This window comes from Palaemon carinicauda, chromosome 36, assembly GCF_036898095.1.
Source record: "Palaemon carinicauda isolate YSFRI2023 chromosome 36, ASM3689809v2, whole genome shotgun sequence".
NCBI lineage: Eukaryota > Metazoa > Arthropoda > Malacostraca > Decapoda > Palaemonidae > Palaemon > Palaemon carinicauda.
The window spans coordinates 2,979,531-2,993,047 of NC_090760.1; the positions used below are offsets into that span (position 1 = coordinate 2,979,531).

The 13,517-nt window shown below is 42.7% G+C and overlaps 1 long non-coding RNA gene across 1 annotated transcript in view; it reads left to right on the plus strand.

The window, feature by feature from the left end:
- Positions 1 to 384: 384 nt before the first annotated feature.
- LOC137628333 (uncharacterized) overlaps positions 385 to 13,517 on the plus strand; it is a 33,539-nt gene continuing 20,406 nt past the window's right edge. Inside the window, exon 1 of the long non-coding RNA XR_011041336.1 lies at positions 385 to 490. This is a non-coding gene — a long non-coding RNA (uncharacterized lncRNA). The remainder of the gene's footprint in view (positions 491 to 13,517) is intronic.

Sequence of the window (13,517 nt, forward strand, 5' to 3'; positions counted from 1 at the left end):
TGATCTTCATAATTTTATAATTCATAGATACATATTTCTTTACAATACAATAGTGAACTCTTAAGAAAATATGAGAATCACTGTGCTTATTTGAAATAAATTTTGGTAACTGATTATTTTTTTACCGAGGTTTCCCCTTAAAACTTGATCCTATTTCAGTAGCATACCTGTGCAGTTTGACTATTCATATTATATCTTTCTCGTATATCAATGTTGTTTTCTGTATTTTCATCTCTAATTATTGATAAGTAATCTTGTGAATTAGAATTGTAAATTACACATGAAGTTTTAGTGAAGGTGGTTTTCTTTAAAGAATCGTAAAATCCCATTTTCTTTGTCAAATTTTACCTTATGAAGTGTTATGGCGATAATGGCGGCAACCATGGAGACATGAGCTGTCAAACACCGAACTTGGATTTGCCGTCGAATTTTGCAATATTTAAAGGTTTTCCTATTATTTGGTGTGAATTTGCATGATCTGTGATCAATGGTGAGTCGGAAGGTGTGTTTATTCAACAAATTCAGAGTTAATTGGTTGTGGAAAACAACAATTAAACAAGATATTTTGAAAATTGCACGTGGAAGGTAGGCCACATACTAAACCGGTACCCTTTTGGGGACAGAAGGCGTGGTATTTGACTACACTGAGTTTATTAATATTTGAGTAATGCAGCTACGAATTATCAAAATTTAGACATACAACCGTGTTATATACTGCTGTCTTACCAATCTTTTTCCGTCCATTACTGCCGAAACTTATTTTAACTTTATTTTCTCTCCATATTAGTTAGATACATGGCCACATCGTTACAATTACTGCATTATGTTTAGTCAATTATGAGTAAGTAGTGTATGGACAAGATTTGGGCCATATTAATGTCGTAGCCTACTTTAATTAGGTTTTTAGGCTACCCTATTCTAGGAGTACTCACGGGTGTTTGACAATGGATTGGTAATTAAGAGCCAAGTGCAACACTGTATACCAAAGTTCCAGTATATTTTAGGTGGTGTATATATTATAGCGGTCACCTGTATGTATGATGATGCCTGACTAACAATACGGTAGTGTATGGGGGTCACAGAGGCCGCTAGCCCCCTCAGTTAGGTAAATAGGGTTAGGGGGGAAAGTTTAGACTAGCTGGTGTCCATTTTTTATGCCTTCAGGAAGGAACTGGCCGCTTATATGCAAAGGTTCCTATTTGGGGAAAAAAACCATTACCCCACACTCACAATCGGCTAATCTTAGAGTCTGTGAAATATCTAGTATTTTGTTATGCTGGTAAACCATTTTATATTTACAGTTGGCAAATCATGATTTTTTTTTCTCTCTCTCTACTAGACCTGGCGAATTAAGGTTAGGTTTGAGTATCAAAATTTTCATGGAAGAATTCCTAACCTTATGTCATAATACTTATTTTGCTAATATGAATCTTCCCATAATAAATGGTAGAGTGCTCTCGGATTTGCTATGTTTCATTAGGAATTTGAAGGCAATTAAACGCGTAAAGCGAAAAAATTTTAAACTGTACTGTAGGGTTTTATACTGGTTGATGATATCTGGGAAAGAGGTGATGACTTCGTGTGCTTGTTCTATTGTCACTTGCCTATGGGGCCATTGATGTTTCTCATACTAAACTTTTGAACCAAATGAAACTTCCAATTTTGGTGCTTGTATGGTATGCGATCTCATTTGTGACATGATCTCAAAATTTATTTTGCTTTGGTAGATGATCTCAATATTTTTGATTTGTAAAAAAAAAAAAAAAGAAAAAATAATGGTCCTTGCTTTGCTGTTCGCTCGCTTCGCTCATAAAAAAAAAAAAAAAAAAAAAAAAAACGTCAAGCTCCGTATGTACTAGCAAGCAGTGATGTTGAGCTGCTTACGCTAATATCAATGATGGATTATTATTTCTTGGATGATTATTCCCAGTATATTTTATTTTAGAAAGATCTAATGGTTCTTGCTTCCCTGTGAAGTGAAGTGAGATCGCTACTATCAGGTGAGATTGCATACCAAAGCAAAAGCACTACTTTGAGATCGCATATGAGAACAGCACCCAATTTTTTATGCAAAGTTCCTGTGTGCTTGCATTATTCAGGCTTTTTTTTTTTTTATTACACACAAATCAATGCCTTCTCCATTATCGCCTGACATTTTTGTGCTAATTACATACCTTTGTTGCAGTACAAACTGTACTGTAATCTTAATTTTTATATTGTATTCATTTTTTTGTTTTAATAGGCCAAGAAGTTACTGTACCGTTAAATTGTTCTGCAGTCATAAATTGTGTAAAGTACCCTTATAATGGTTATTGTATTTTAACAGAATATAACTTTTTATTGCTCATATGAAATTTAGTTTGCTCCTATGTGGAAACAAATCTCTGTCGGGTCACCGAGTGGTAACTTTGACTTCAGCCCCCAAGTCATGTTGACGTGCTGATTTTTTTCTTTTTTTCCATAACTTTTATACTTGTTCCTAAACAAATACTAACATTTGTCCGTTAATTGCTGTATGACTTCAGTAAAGATTTTAGCTCTAGTGAGGTGTAAGTAGTTCCTGGTGGGTAGCAGGAAAAGCTTCACCACCTTACCAGCTCACAGAGTGGCTACTTTGACTTTAGCTCAGCTGCCGAATAGTACAAACTTACATTTCTGTGCTAACAGACTTAGCTTTTTTCACTTTTTTTCTGATTGTTGTGTGCTTGAGAGCATGCGATCCTGGGCAGGGGATCAGGCTGTAGTGTGGAACATTTATGAACAGAATTTCTGTGGATCCCTAGATTTTGTGCCCTTCTTGCAGGGGTTGTGACTGTTTGCAGTCATCACCCTGTGAGGAGTGGCTGGAATACAGCAAGAAAGGGAAGTACCAGTGGTCGATAAGTGAGATTCTTCGAAGTCCTTGCAACATCCAAGGGTTAGCTCTTCTGAATAGTCTTCCCCTGCCTTCCCTTTAGAGGAAGTATGTGACATGGCCCCCTCTTTTCAGCCCAAGACTCATGGTTCTGTACTGGAGTTGATAATCAATCTTCACCTCCAGAAACGCAGTCACCTTTGACCTTCGCTCTAGTAAGAGAAACAAGCGCTTGCAACCCCTTTTAATTTGTAGCCCGATCCTTTGACCTTGCCTGCTGCAGTGTGACCGCTTAGTTCTGTCCGAAAAGGAGGGAACACCTTCAACCTACTCGGCATCCTTCTCAGGCGCATGACAAGGATGTGTTCAATGTCCTCCAATGACACACCTCAGACACCACTCCACAGTGCTTATGCTTAAGAGCACTCTGTGTTCATGCACACACTACAATTAGTGGACATTCATCTGATTCCGAGTTATTACTGTATGCATGCTCTTCAAAGCCTGCACTCCTCTGATTCTGAAAACTTACATAGTCGCAGGTGCTTTCCAATTTGCGCACATTCACCCGTTGGTGCATCCTCCCCACTTAGTTCATTGTCGTTGGAACTAAATACAGTATTCTGATTATTATTTCAAGCCAAGCTACCACCCTTGTTGGAAAAACAGGATTCCATAAGATAAGGGCTCGAACAGAAAAAATAGCAAAGTGAATAAAGGCAATAAACAGAATAGTATGGTTAAGTATACTCTAGCAAGAGAACTCAACACAGGACAGTGATGGAAGACCATGGTACAGACACAATAGCACTACCCAAAATTAGAGAGCAATGGTATGATTTTGGAGTGTCCCCCAAGAAGAAAGAGCTACTTACCATATATAGTTGTATAATTTGTGGTTCATAGAATTATACTGTGGTGTTCTATATTTATTTTTTTATTAGATGAATATGAATAATTTTCCTTTGAATTTTATAGGAGGTCAGTTAGTTCTTTATGCATGTTGCATAAGATTTTTCATAATTGGCCATCCGAGTGCTTATGCATGTTGCATAAGATTTTTCATAATTGGCCATCCGTTGCACTCGGATCTTCCCAGACTGTACCATCCTGTATGTGTAGTTCGTTCCGGCGTAGAGACAAACCCTCCACTATTTATATGGGGTATACTTTCGGCGTAGCTGAAAGACGAGCTATGATAATTTTAGTGAGGGATAACTACTCATCCGCTAGTTAGCGGGTGGGGGTGGGGAAGACTGGCTATCCTGCTCGCTCACACCTCTCGGCTGAGTAACAACTTTACTTTATGGCTCGGTAGAGGATGGACATGCTGCCTTTCTCTCTCGCAAACACTTGCCTTGATTGTTTTTCCGTTTTTTTTTTTTCCTGTGTTTTTTTCATTTATCTTACATATATATGAGTGTTTACATTATATGTATAAAGGGAAATATAGGTTTATGTTGTTAGATACTTGTAACTTTAATTACTGTTTACAACGTATCCGACTGCCTCCGCCGTAAGGGAGTTGTCATTGCCGCCCTACCCTGCCTGATGGTCGGCAGGTTCCTAACACTGCCGTGTGTTTGTTTCATTACTGAATTAAAGTGTACCGTATAACAGTCCGGCTTCCTTTCGAGGAATTATCTTACAAGGAAGGTGACTTATTCCCCGAATAGTGAATTTTGTGCAGCGGAGCATGAATTGTAATTGATCACAACTTCCTTTTTTCACAGGTAGCAGTGACATAGAACACAAGGCCGATTGCTAAGTCCGCCCTGTTCGTTATCCTGCGCTCCATGTGGTAGCTCGTGAGCTGTCCACGTTACGAGGTAGCATTCGCTGTCAACCGTCAACTTAATGTTCCTCCTTCAAGGGAACTTCTCTCTCGCGCGAGTTTTTTTTTTTTTTTTTATGCCTACGTTTTTTCCCCATAGAGCTGAGAGAAAGCTTAACTTAGGCTATGTCCTCTTGCGGGAGGACTAGTTTATTACGCCTACGTTTTTTCCCATAGAGCTGGGAGAAAGCTTGCCTTACGCGATGTCATCCTTTGGGAGGACCTCACTCTCGTTCGCGAGAGAGATATTAAGCCTATGCTTTTTTCCCATAGAGCGGGGAGAAAGCTTGTCTTAGGCGATGTCCTTCTTTGGGAGGACTTCTCCCTCGTTCGCGAGAGATATTTTACGCCTGCCCTTTATTCCCATAGAGCTGGGAGAAAGTGTGTCTTAGGCGATCTCCTTCGGGAGAACTTCCATCTCGTTCATGAGGAATAACTTGTAGTAGTTTGCTGATCCACCAGGGGCGGTGGCAGAGCTTTCTCCGAAGCAGGTTAACCCTTCGGGGGAACGAGTCTCTCGTTGTCGAGAGAAGACCGCCTCTGGGCATCGGCAGTCCCCCGTTACGCTTATGGTTCTCCTTCAGGGGCGGAGCGAGAGCCTCATCTTAAGCAACATTCTCCTTCCGGGAGAACAAACCTCTTATGCGGAAGTGTTATCTTTGAACCTGCTGATTCTCCTTGATCCTTCTGGGTCTCGTTACGATCACCCTTTGAGCTGGCGTGATCGTGAGCCTTTGGGCTCTTGTCATGTTGATCCTGCGGGTTCTCATGACAGTAGTAGTCCTTCGGGACTCCACTCGAAACCTTTGGGTTTGTTACGCTGAACCCTCCAGATCTCGTAACGATGGTAACGTTGAGCCTTCGGGAACTATTACCATCAATCACGCTGACCTTTCGGTGTCGCGTGACAGAGGAACCTCGGTTCCTCGTTACGCTGATCCTTCCGGGTCACGTAAAATTAGTTACGCAGGACCCTTGGGCTCTCGTAACTTTAGTCACTCCGACACTTTGGTGTTTTGGGACAGGGAAATTTCGGTTTCTAGTTACGCTGATCCTTCGGGGTCTCATGACAGAGAAACTTCCGTTTCTCGTTTGTGCTGACCCTTCGGGGTCTCGCAACGCAGTTCGTGCTGAACCTTTGGGATCTCGTGATCATAGCCATACTAAACGACAGAGTTGGCGGACTCTCGTTAGGTTGATCGTTCACACTCGCACACCACAGGCTATCGTGAACCTTGGGTGAACGTAGTAGAGAGTACTCTCGCGCGCAAATAGGCGCGCTTGATCAACCTTATGCGCATATGACCGGATGGGCGTGCACAACCAACCTTATGCGCGCACGAACGGATTGACGTGCACGACCCAAGTGACAAGCACGACTAATTTAGCGCGCACGACCAAATTGGCGCACACAACCAATTTGGCACGCACGACCAAATTGGCGTTCAGGCCGATGTGGCACGCACGACCACCTAGGCGCACGCAATCAGTTGAAGTGCGCGAACAACTCTTACGACAGAGATTTTTTCGAACTCGTTGCACGAAGTGTTCACAAGTACACAAGAGTTTTACTCTCATGACAGAGAGAGTTTTCGAACTCTCGTCCCGTGAATTGTTTGCGCGCGCCCATTGTCATCAAGAGTTTTACTCTTAAGACAGAGGGATACCTGCTGGCTAGGGGTTTCCGAATCTCTACAGGTAACTATGACACAGTTCCTTTGGGTCCTGGCCCCGTAACACGATTCCTGAAAATTCTTTCAGGAATCAGCGACAGAGTTTCTGCGGGTTCTCGGCACAACATCCCTTAATGTCGTGAAAAAGGAATTCACAAAAAAATTTTGATCCCCTAGGTTCTCATCTGAATCTCTCGGTTTCCGATATCCAGAGTTTTTTCTGAAAACTCTATGGTCGACCTCCCCCCCCTACGGGATAGGTCTTGCAAAGGTGTGACTTGATACGTCACTCTACACTCAGCTGATTACTCTGTTAGCTAGTCTGGTTTCGCCAGCACCGATCCCTTAGTTTGAACAAACCACCGTCATCTTCCCTCCACCTTCCCACCACCTTCCCACTTCGAGTGGTTTGGTTAGCAGAAGGAAATGAGCGGGGAATGAAAAATTCTTTACATTGCAGTTCATTTCCCCTGTTAGGCCTTGTCTGAATTAGACAGTAGTTTTTTCACTAGCAAGAAAGCGTTCGATGGCAACTCTTCGGGTAAGCGGTCGATGGCAATTATGTCTGGCCTTCTTGAAGCAAACCCCCACATAGGAGACTTCACCCTTTTCGGGAGACTCATTCCCGAGACGTTTTCACAGAACTTCAATGGGTGTTGTCAAAACTTCATAAAGATCGCGGAGCATGGGCTCTAGCCAAGACAAAACGCGAGGTTATTGTCATAAACTCTGTTCTACCGTTTGATGGAGGCAGCCTTCCCCGTCATTGTACCCTGGGTATAAAGACTTGCCTTTTTACATGATAGGCTTCCGAGACTTTTTATTCTATCCTTACAGGGTTATTATTTCGAACAATTAGTCCCGAAGGAACAATGTTAGCCGACGTTAAAAGAACGATAGCAACAGCGTGGACAACTTTTCATTACGTTTACGAACGTTTCAAACCCCGCCCACAGGTAACCAGACTTCCGTTTCTGTGTAATGAACACTGGCTAGCCCCTCGCATAAAGAGGAGGGGGTAAACCAAAGGGGAAATGATCATTTCCATACCTGTATATTTTGTTTGAGAACATGTTCGCTCTCATTCAAGAAAATATAGTCAACAATCAAAATTCTTTCTGCAATAATGTTGCGATTCGTCTCACATACATTATTCCCGCAACCGGATTTGTTGCAAACATTTCTTGGAGGCAGAGAATACGCATGCGCTAGCGCAAATGGACAAGTACATATATGAGTGCAAGCGATCTTTCTGCCAATAAGGGCTATGTACATCTTGCAATTAGGACTCCGTTCTATTAAGTTGTATATTTATATCCCTTACTGAAACTAGGTTATTCAGTACATTACTTGGCTACTTTCCTGTAACCAGACAGACGGCATTTACGTTCTGCCTCCTTATAGGCATTTTTTCCTTTCCCCCGATCGGAAGTCTTAGTCTCCTACAAAGGCTTTGGCTGGAAACTTCTCACAAGCATATCTGTTCCCTAGTAGGGAACATTTAATATTAATGCTAGTTTACCGATCGGAGACGGAGAAGTACGAACGCTTTTTGTCCTAAGAAGGAGAAACTTCCGTTACGAACGTTTTCAACGTTCTCCAACTGAGTTCCGGACACGACTTTGAGTCGAACTAGGCATGTATGCTTGTCATGCTCACAGCTCGGTGTTACTACTCCGTAGTAGACTTATGCTCTTTACCCATCTAACAATAGATTGAAGATACGTCTCAATCCCCTCTTGGGTTTGGTTGGATGCGTTCGGTGATTACCGTACAGTCTCTTGTCCGGAAAGCGATCTCTATGGAGATTTGCTATTATAACATAAGCTGTACTGATTAACTGGTTTACCGTTTGGTATTGGTCTTATTTGGCGAACCACACCGGATTAGTGGCAGTTGGAGGGAGAACAGGCTGTTCCCCTTTGTTGCAAGAACGTGCAATTAGTTACACAGACGTCTCGACATCATCTCGAGGTGTGTTTATTGCTATGCACCCCCCCCCCCCCGCCTCGCCGCTGGACAATCCGCGGATGATGGGTGGCAGACGAGAGCTTCTGCAAAGAATCCTGTCTTCTTGTCTTCCCTCTGGATCTGATGCTCTCCTTAAGGCATCAAAAGAGAGGGGGGGTGGTATATACCGCACCATTCCAGCTTTGTCCGTTGGCCCGATTCAGAGAGGTACCAGCATTCACCTCTCTAAGAGAACCATCTAGAAGTACAAAGCCTCTGATGGACAGAGGACAACTAGTTGCCCCCATCTGCTCGCGTCATTCCTGGTACAGGAATGTGCTTGCAAAACTACCCAGATGGTGGGCTCCTAGTGTCTTGGAATCATCTTGTATCCAACAATGTCTTAACTTGGTGAGGTCCCAGACTGTGGTTATGCTCGCAGCAGTCCTGATCTTCAGGCTCCCACTCGACCATTCCCCAGTCCCGGAACACCAGGCCCTCAAACAAGATGTATTCCAAGATCGGTGGGGCGGCCTAGAGGTGTGCCTTGTTTCTTTAGTTTTTTCCCCCCATTCGGTCTGGTGAAAAAGTCCTCAGCCAAGTCATGATAAGCAAGATCTTATCAATAACTCCAATAGCTTTGCTATGGCATCCCACAGAATGGTTTTTTGTACCTCCTGCAGCCCCAGACGAAGTTCCAATAGCTTTGCTATGGCAACCCGCAGAATGCTTCCCATACCTTTTACAGTCCTGACGGAGTTCAGAGGGATCTTCCTCCACGGCACGATCTTCCAAGTAGCCACATGCAAATACTTTCCTAAGCCATAGGTTGGCTTCGACTTCACGCCTGGGACGATCCTACACCACCCCTCTCAGAGAGGCCTTTCGCAACGAGTTGCGGAAAAGATGTCTAGGCACCTTAGACACTTTTCAGCGTCAGTCTTCTAGGCGAAATATTCGGTCCCTTGTGACTGATGTTGTGGAAGGGGATTCTCTCCCATCGATGCCTTTACTTATACAAGTGTGAGATAACTTGTCCCCCGTCGGATCTCGACCTCCTCCTGGGAACGCAGTTTGGGTCCTTCGGTCTCTGAAGGCCCCTCTCTATGAACCTTTATGCCCGGCAGCAGATCGCTTCCTTACACGGAAGACGGCCTTTCTACTCACTTGGGCTTTTGACCAAGAGAGTTAGTGTGTTGTATGATCCATCTTCTGATATCTCCTACTCTAGGAGACTGGGAGAAGTAATCCTCAGCGGCGTCCCTGAGTGGATTGCCAAGCCTCAAAATCAGAGTGTGTTGTACCCTAGGTGCAGCCCATTTCAAATAAAGTCTTCGTTCAGTAACCGAAAACCCACCAACTGGGGTTTTACCCAGTGAGGAGTCTGTGGGGTTACCTTAAAAGAACAATACCAGCTCGCTCCCGTTGTCGGCACTGTTGACCAGCACAGGGAAGGTCAAGAGGAGGACCTCAATGATTTCCTTCCCCTCTGGGATTGGAAGGCAATTGAGGTTACTCTCAATCTAGACTCTCCTCCATCCTAAGACCCAGAGCTCATAACGTCAGTGGCGTTGCTACATCTCTGGCGTTCAAGAAACTACTCTGTGGCGCAGATACTTTAAGTGGGCATGTGGAAGCGTCAGTCAACCTTCACGGCCCACTACCTGCAAAGATGTAACCCACAAGAACATGGAGACCTTTCCCATCGGTCCTGTGGTGGTCGCACAACAAATGGTCTAAACACCTCAGGCTCCTTGATGGACAAGTAACAGAGGGTTGAGGGCTGAGGCTACCTGGATTAGTCTTGGGTGAATGAGTAAGAATGCCTGGGTCCTTTCTTCCTTTCACCATCTCCCCTCTGGGGAAAACAGCACCTCAGCATAGCTGACCTCATCTCGCTGCAGGCAAGAGCCATTTCCCTTGTGCCTGCCAAGTATAGAAGAATACTTTTTACGTCCCCAATACCTTTTTGAGGGAGGGTATTGGGTAAGTCTTTAAGAACAATAGGTTTTGTTCTCAAGTTCCTATGTTAAAGATAAACCACACTGTTAGTTCCACTCGCACACAAACTTCTGCAGGCCGCTATCAGGGCATTACCTCATATCGGCACTTGATTTTAGCGAGGGTAGGGTCCCTTCTACTATCGATCACAGATAGAAATAGAGAGGACCCCGGGTCATGACCAAGGCCAGTTGGTGAGGACTTCCTCCCTCCTAAGAGTAGGTCACCCTATAAATAGCGAAGGGTTTATATCTACGCCGGAAGGAATAACAAATTTGGAAGTACAGTAATTTGTATTTTTCCTAGTACTGTATACAAATTGGCCTGCCACCTTGTCCCCCGAGAAGTCCTGCCATAAAGCAAAGTGGTTACTCAGCCGAGAGGTGAGTGAGCAGGGTAGCCAGTCTACCCCACCCCCCACCCTCTAACTAGAGGATGGGGTAGTTATCCCTCACTAAAATTATCATGGGTCGTCTTTCAGCTACGCCAAAATTAAACCCCTATAAATAGCTCCAGGTTTTTATACTAGGAAAAATACAAATTACTTACAAATTTATTGTATTAGGTGTGCATTTGATTTTGAAAGTCTTGCCTTCTCCATCACAAGGCTCAATACTACACAGTATTCTAGAAGTTTTATTCCAGCTGTGACTAGATTGTGGAATGGTCTTCCTAATCAGGCAGTTGAAACGGTGGAAATTCAGAAGTTCAAAACTTGTCGAGTATTTTTTTTTACGTTAAACAGATTGATAGCTCTCCATTATTCATATATGACAGATCTATTTTAATGTTATTACTGTTTTTAAGACATTTTTTATATTATTCATTACTTCTCATATAGTTTGTTTCCTTACTTTTTTTTTTCTTAACCTAGCTATTTTTCCCAGTTGGAACCCTTGGGGTTATAGCATCCTGCTTTTCCAACTAGGGTTGTAACTTAATAATAACTACAATGTTAGAGAAACTGGAACTGCCATTAAAGTTTAACATGGTAGTTATAACTTTTCTGGTAATTGCAAGCGCCCACCTGTCAGTTGGCATGACTAGAGTTGACTTTGGCAACAAGCAGTATGTATGGACTTACGCGGCCTATTCAAATTTGGCTGTGTAAATCTTTTTCTTTCAGTTTCCAAGACTAAATAGATAATATAGTGGAGACATGAGTATGTGTCCAGATAAACCTGGTAAAAAGTGTGGCAGGTTTGTCAAAGCCTACCGTTGATCCCGGTTATTCATATGTACTTTTGCAGGGGCCATGACTTCGCAGTTATTGCACTTTGACGAGTAATGTTCATGACCACCTCTGCAGTGGGTGCAATTTGCCACAAAGGACTATTCAGTTTGGGTGTTTGAAATGACTTAGAAATTATATAGTTCAATTTGCGATGTTTCCTGAGAAATTATATAGCTCAATTTGTGATGTTTCCTGACCTATCTTCCCCTAGGGTACCTTTAAGGGTGAGTCCTCCAGAAGAATTCATTTGTGTGTTACGATACCAACTTGCCCTCTGGGAAGAATTCATTTGTGTGTTACGATACCAACTTGCCCTCTGGGCAATCTTTGGAAAAGGTGGTTATAGTAACACTTGCTCCTTCATCTCAAGGTTCTTTAACTGTCCACAGACTGACAGCAGTGTCCCGGACCTAAGGAAGTTGTGGTCTGCCTTGGGCATCACTGATGCTCTGTCGATGCGAAAGTTTGGAAAGTGTCTGTTTCAAGCTTCCCTTGCTGTGTCTGTCTAGTCTGCAACACCTGTGTAGGTGTTCGTGATGTATTTTGTGCAGACTGGTCCTCTAGGAGAACTCGAGCCATTTGCATGAAATTTCACCCGAGATCTCTGGTCCCTCGGCTCATAGAAACCTTTGAGGCAAAGTTCCTATAAGGATTTGACACTAAACTTACCTTCTTCTTGCTTTAGCCTCAGCAAACCAGGTAGGTAAGCTACATGGCATTTTGTATGTTATTACAGTATTCAACTGAGGAAGGTGTCTTTCACCTGTTCCACAGTTTATTGTAAAGATGCAGAACCCTTATTATCCTTGTCCCCATATTTGAGTCCTTTGCTATTTCTCCCATTTAGGATGCGTCCAGTCATCAGGATGATTTGTTTCTTTGTCCTGTAAGGGCACTATGGAATATCCTGAAATGGATTTGGCACGTCAGACCTCAGCACTGAAATCTTTTAATTACCATAGGCAGGTTAAAGATGAATTCCAAAAACACACAAATGACTTCAGGAGCTAAGAATCCTGAGAAACCCACACAAAAATGCTCTCATAAAGTCATTGTGTCAACTTTATCCTTTAGGAAGAACCTGTTGGTAGCACAAGTTTTCAGGGCCAAAGTATGGAAACGCCAGACAGTCTTGGCGGCCTACATTGTGTGGTAGTATATCCACTATTCCTTGCATGATTTCTTATGAACCAGTGGTAGCCCAGCAGGTTGTTGCATGTCTTTTAAGATAGAGGTCACGACATAGTCTAGCAAGAGGGGTGGAATGTGTGGGCTTTTTCCTTTCATTTCCCTCCCTTTGGGTGTTGTGGTCGTGCATTATTTACGGTAGTTGATCTGACATTGATTGAGGTAAGGATCTGTACCGTGTAATATTTCTGTGGATTCAAGTATAAAAGCATCTTCCCTATCCTCTTTTTAAGGGTGAAGAAAGATGAAATGTATGCAATTTATTTCTTTTGATTAGTTGTATATTTCTTACTCAATTTTTTTCTGGTAGTTAGGTAGACTGGAGTTAACATTTTTTGCACCTCGTAGAGTCCAAGTGCTTTGACATACCAGGATTTTAGACTAGCCAGCATGGTTATAAGACCTTTCTCTTTCCAAAGGTTAAGTCTTCTTTTAAAAGAAGAGGGTTTGTATTAGTGTAGGAATAAATAGCACATTTTTAAAGTAATTTTAAGCTTTTGGTTAATTTTCCCCACCACAATCTGGTAAGTCCTGAGGAAGGTCAAAGTGGCTACTCTGTACTGGTGATAGGGCAGGATATATCCACCACCTGTCAGTAACTAGCTTATTGTTTTTCACATTTGTGCGGTATTATGTAAGAGTAATAAAAAACTATAATCCTCATTCTATTTACATTTTTTCAGTACTGTATACCAAAATGGTAGATGGTATTTTTCTAACTGTATCAAAAAGTATTCAAAATCAGTTATGTAAAATTCTATATTAAGTTTTGCTGGTTAATAT